We start from the raw sequence: 6,578 nt of genomic DNA, 5'->3' as shown, positions 1-6,578 counted from the left end.
TATTTCCTAAAGAAAAAAACAATCTCACAGACACATGAAACATGAATTCCCCAACCCGCATATGTGTTTCTCTGTGTGTTTATGTATATATGGAATATATGTATGATGTATATTTTCTACATTCCTTACTATATATATATGTATATGTATATATATATGCAGAGATAATACCATATGCATAATTATTAAATGTGTTTTATTAGGTAAATATTGGTTGTAAAATCTGCCTGATAAATTTCCTCTGGATTATTGAGCATGAAAATTAAACATAAAATACATAGTTCATGAAAAATAAGGTCACATTCCATTCTAGACATTGTAAATCCTTGAACAATTAAGCAGGGTCTTCATTGCACCGCTTCACTGCTTATGCCAAACACCTTTTGTATTCAACAATGGCTCCCTGCAGGGGAAGCCTCAGAAATGGCAACTACCAGACATACATAAGCTGGTCAGGCTAGGCGAATGACCGTATAGGTAGGTGAATATGGCTGTGGATTCAGGCTTGACCACTTGGTGGCGCCATGGGTGACCTTGAGTAAAAATGTTTGTTTCCAAGCTTTTGGTTCTTTGTCAGCTGAATGAAGGTAAAAATAATCTGTTCTCACTGTCAAAGCAGGAAACAGGAAAAAGTATTTGACTAAATTACACAGAGTATCTAAAGAAATCAATGCTTGACACATAGAAATGCTCTATAAATAACTGTCATCATTATGTCTAGAGAATTTTAAAAGTAGAGAACTATATTTCAGTAAGTTACAAAGCTTAATTAAGGTCTAGTATTAGTTTCTAATATTTTCTTGCTCTGTGATCTCTGCCACATACATATTTTTTTCTATTCATGCAAGAGAATTATATCTACTGTACATAGTTGGCAGGTGACACGTGGCGTGTGTGTGTGTGTGTGTGTGTGTGTGTGTGTGTGTGTGTGTGCGCGCGCGCGCGCGCGCGCGCGCATGCGCACATACAGAATCTTAAAAAAAAAAGCCTTCTTACAAGCTTAATTGGAAAATGCGAAATTGCAGGCATTTGAAGTTGAGTTTGTGTGCCTTTTTTTGCCTGACACAAAGACTGACGTTACTTGCAATATTTTAGTTCTTTGAAAACAGCATCACATGGCACTGTGCAAAGTGCACTTCATGGGTTTATGAGCACTTGCACAGGAGGTTGAGAATCTAAATGAAATCCTAGTCAGTCTACTTGGCTTCGTGTTGCACTACATATTTTTAAAGAAGAATTTGGTTGTCATGGTTTTCATAAAATTCCAAGCCACAACTGAGTGCTATTTAATATATATTATATCACTCAGAATAGTCACCCTGTTTATCCACTATCATTAGAATCTAAGAGTAATTAAAGACAACATTGTTTTCTTTGGCTTTTGTATTTGCTGTTATGTAAGATGTATAATTAACGTTTCCTTTTATTAATGTCAAATCTTGCTTTTAATATATTCCTTCTTGTGAATCACCTTCTCAAATCACAGCGTTTTAAGAAAACACAGGGATAGGCCTAGAAATGTTGCTCAGTTTTAGGACACTTGCTTAGCATGTACATGGTACTAAGTCCAAATTCCATTGTCAAATTAATACTCTTTTAAAAATTATTTTGTTTAATTTTTGAGATAATATAATTACATCATGTCTCCTTTACCTTTCCTCTCTCTATGCCCTCCCAAATATCCCCCTTACTGACTTTAAAATTCATGACCTTTTAAAATTAATTGTTATATACACACTCTTTAAAAAAATATTACTTTTTCTTTGTTATTTGAATTTTGTACATGTACACAAAAGAAACATGATCATATCCACTCCCCCTTCCCTTCCTTCATTCCCTGAAATCATCTACAACATGGCCTTCTTCCAATTCCATAGCTGTGTGTGTGTGTGTGTGTGTGTGTGTGTGTGTGTGTGTGTGTGTGTGTCTTTGTGTGTGTGTGTCACAATCCACTGTCTAACTAGTACTGTCCAAATGTATATATGGGTATAGATCTATCATTAGGAAGTATATCAATGGCCAAACGTACAAACATGATTCTGCCTCCCCCAGCAACTATCTACAGCTCTTCAGTAAGAGATGTGTCCTGAAGAGTACCATAAATTGGGGCATCTATGATGTAATTTTTTGCTAGGTTGATCTTGTGCAGGTCTTTTACAGGTAATTACAGCTGCCACTATTGTGATAATCATACCAACTCTAGAAGTCTGCATTTTATAACTCTCTATTGTATCATCTGGATTTTACATTCTTACCACTATTCCCATCCATTTTCATACTTTCTTTTTTAAACCACTAAGTCCACTTAATGCTGTGTGTATATGCATTTGTAGAGGGCTATTTATTGGAACACTGGTTTGCAGGAACCAGAACTTGACAGTAAGACACTACTGCTAAAAACACCACATACTTGAGTCACAGAACACAGAAATTAAGCTGGTATTCACCTCGAAGTTTCAGCTGAACTGGATAGGCATCACACTACTGGAAGGTGCTAAGCACACTATCAGAAAAAAAAAAGTAGTCACCAATCTCACCTGAATATAGACTCCATGAGCTAACATAATGACCAGACTGGCAAGATATGCCCTCTGGTCCAACTGTGGTATGAGTGTTATGGAAGTAATTAACCACTTTCTGATTATGTTTAAAGCCTTCCACAACATGGAACAAGCTCATGCCTGGCACCATTGACAGGGCCAATTCCCCAAGACTATGTAGTCATGGGTTCTAGAAGAGAGTCTACTGTTTTTATTTTGCTAAATGAACATGATATTAAATAAGCTCCAAAATATTTAGTACCATGCCCATAGATTATCCTATCACTCAACCCTAATCAGAGAAGCTTGTGTTTGCAGTAGATGGCAATTAACACAGAGAACAATAGCTGGTCATCCTGCAGAGGGCAAGAGGTTGTGGAAATCTCAATCTTAAAGGGGACATCCACATTTTACTCCTACTCCCAAGGCTCAAGGATCACTAGCGGGGGCAGGAAGGTTGTAAGACATAGAGGTGGTGGTTAACTACATGGAAATAGTGTTTTCTGGACACAGAGGTTTACAGATTATATTAATTGTTCATGGTAGGAGTTGCTAGCATTTAAGTGTAGATTTTTCTAACTCCAAGCTTATCCTAACTTATCATCAAAATCTTTACTTAGGAAATGCAAGCTAGAAATTGAAAGTCAGCTTTAGATTCTTTCTTTGCTTAGAGGCAGCAGTGTTGATTTTCATTCTCTTCTGTTGGACTGCAAACTTCATTAATTTCCTGATTTAGCACTCCATGTTTTAATCTGAAATATTATTGAAGGATACTGCAGGTGGGAATACCAGTTTTCTTATAGGAAGTGACACCTGTTAGATTGCCCATACTCATAAAGACAACACTGATTGGACCTAGTGAGTTATAAGGGAGAGTGAGAAGGAACGTAGGCATCAGTATGATCAAAATATATTATATACATGTAGGAAATTCTCAAAGAGTGAATTTTTTTTTTAATTTATTTTAATTTATTTTGCAATACAATTCAGTTCTACATATCGGTCACGGATTCCCTTGTTCTCCCCCCTCCCGTCCCCCTCACCTTCCCCCCAACCCCCCCCCCCATTCCCATCTCCTCCAGGGCAAAGCCTTCCCCACAGACTGAGGTCAACCTGGTAGACTCAGTCCAGGTAGGTCAAAGAGTGAATTTTAACAACCTTGCAGTCAATATGTGGCAGCACCAGAACCAGAAATCAGGTCATTTTTCACTTCTTGTCAAAATCACTCTGCTCCTGCTACATCTGACTCCCTTAATAATGTAGTAGTTGATAATTTTCTTCCACTTTAACATCTCCTTTGTAGCCTCCAGAGTGGATGACATGAAGAAAAAGCTTAAGTTTAGAAAGAATTTATCCATTATCAAGTTTTTAGGAGTGCCCCTTAAAATATTGATTTCCAGCTGGGCAGTGGTGACACACGCCTTTAATCCCAGCACTTTGGAGGCAGAGGCAAGCATATCTTTGTGAGTTCAAGGCCAGCCTGGTCTACAAAGTAAGTTCTAGGACAAGACAGGTCCCAAAGCTATACAAAGAAACCCTGTCTCAAAAGAACAAAAAAATTATTTCCTTATTATCTGCATATTGGATGAAAAGAGCATTAGACAGTTTGCTCATTCAATGTGCATTATTGATACTACCTGTTCTTTGCATAATACTTGTTGTATTACATGCAAAATGAATCAAAATGAAAAATGACTATCAAAACTTTCTCTACCCACTGTAATCAAGGTCACATGTTAGCTAGTGCAACTATGAGCCCTCCACAAAAGTGACAATGATCCATTTAAAAATATGAAGCTTACACTGGTTTCACAAGAGTCCACAAAACCCAGTCCTCTACATTAGCATTATGAATTCAGTGAAAAGGCATACACACAATAATTTTTAGATTTAAATTGTGGACAGTTGAGAGCTGTTTGGGAAAGCTACATGGAAGGATCCATTTCTAGCATTGACTTTCCAGGCATAAGCCAAGACAAGAAGGAGGAACCAGAAGAAATGGAATACAAGTCAGGTTTGACTTCAGAAAAGAAGGTTGGATAACTAGAATAGACATCTGAGAAAAAAAGGGCTCTGGTGCAGCTCTGTGCAGAGACAGGCCTGCTGGGGCTGGCTATTATATGCTTCTGCACAAGGTAATGTTCCAGGGAAAGACATACTGAGGCGACCTCACTGTACTTGTCCTAATTGCTGTTTTCCTGAACAAGTGTGTCACTGCATTCTTTGTATACAATTAAGTAGAAGAAACATGGTTCAAGCTTTGGTCTTTTGTCATAAGAATGACAATCCCCTTTGAAGATGCATATTGTAATAATTCTCCCACCTAGACAGAAAGGAGTTGTGATGTGTCATAGTACAAGTAGTAAAGATAGGAAAAGAGTGCCTGAGTTGGGAAGTAAAGACAATGGTATCCTGTATCAACTTGGGAAGTCAGTCCAAAGGCACTTTAAGAGATATCTTAAAGGGTAAACTATTACAGAAAATAAACACATCGACACTTTAATTAATAATGAATAACTACTTATATATAATTAAATTACTACTAGGTAATTTATTATCTCTTAATGTAGTAATTGAGTATATATCTATAACACCTTCTTTTGTATTAATAGCATCTCTTCTTTCCTTCCCTTTATCCAAATCATTTCCATCCTTCAAGACTCAGTCTTTCTCCATGAAGTGTTTGCTGATAATGCTAATTATATTAATCTTTTTCCAGATTCCTTGGGGAAAAAAAAAAAAAGCTTTGCTTACCGAAGGCTTACTCTGCCAACTGAAGAGACATGTAATGTTCTTTCTTAACACAATAGTATGAATTGTTATGTTAGGCAGAATAGTAGCTTTCAAAGATTTCTGCACGATACCTAGATTCTGCAGCTATCCTGTCTTGACACACAGACATCCTGAAGAGTAGAATTTGTGAAGTACTTTCCAGAGCCTCTATTGATAAGAGTCTTGATGTCTTGACTTAAGAAAGTGTTTTAAGTCCCTGCGCAGATTGCTCCAGTTACATTGCTTCTTTGATCAAGTATGTTCTCTTGAATGACCACACATATCAGGCTACAGATGTGTAACCCCATTGGTCTAAGCTGTTTCAAAATCAAGCAGCTACGGCGCTCCTATGTGTTCAAACGTGGCTGTTCCTAGTGTACCTTGCAAAGCCTCTTATCCTGATGTGCACCCTATTTCATCTCCCCTCTTCAAGAAGTTGGGAAGCTGATGATAGAATTTTCTGGGAGAAAGTATTTTTAAATTTTATTTTTGTAGTAGTACATAAATCATAAAATCTGTGCAAATCAATGATATCCCATGTAACGATCTGATATATGTACACAGTCTATAATGTTTCAATCAGGTTAAGATATATAAATTCAAAAGTATTTATCATGGAGAGAGGTGGGCAGTTATTAATAAATATCTGGCCAAGTGCTTCTAGACTCTGATTATCAGGGAACTCAACTCATGTTGATTCACCAACACTCATTTTTTGGCTACTATATCTAAATGACAAATGAAACATTATCTAGCAATCTGGATAAAATAGGTGTTCCTTGTCATAAACTCTCTAAATATGTAGGTCTAGTTGAATCATTCTTTATCTCATTTTTATTAATTTGAAATTTTTTTATTACAAGCTTTATAAATTATCTTACTTTGGTTGGCAATTTAGAAGTACAGTATATAGTACAAAATATATAGTACAAACATGGTAGCATTTTTGTATAATGCTTGCATACACCTGTGTAATGTTTAAATCATTACATATCTATATAATGTTTAAATCATGTTAAACATATCTATCTTTATATTTTTCATGAGAGGGTATTTATCAATCATTACAGGGACAGAAGAAGATAAGCACGGTAACAAAACATACTAACTGCATGATTAATTAGAATATATGGGAAGTTACTCCATCCCTGTCCTCAAGTTCATTCCTGTTTGCATGTCTGCACCTTTACTGCCATTGGCTGGCTCGGTGAATGAGTCAGCTTCTGAGTTGAGTGCAGAGAGCACCAACCTCCAGGAGGGGCCTTT

Source organism: Peromyscus californicus, unplaced genomic scaffold (assembly GCF_007827085.1).
Source record: "Peromyscus californicus insignis strain IS unplaced genomic scaffold, ASM782708v3 Scaffold_4__1_contigs__length_199733344, whole genome shotgun sequence".
Lineage (NCBI taxonomy): Eukaryota > Metazoa > Chordata > Mammalia > Rodentia > Cricetidae > Peromyscus > Peromyscus californicus.
The sequence above is the reverse complement of the archived record's forward strand: the minus strand, read 5'-3'. Positions refer to the sequence as shown.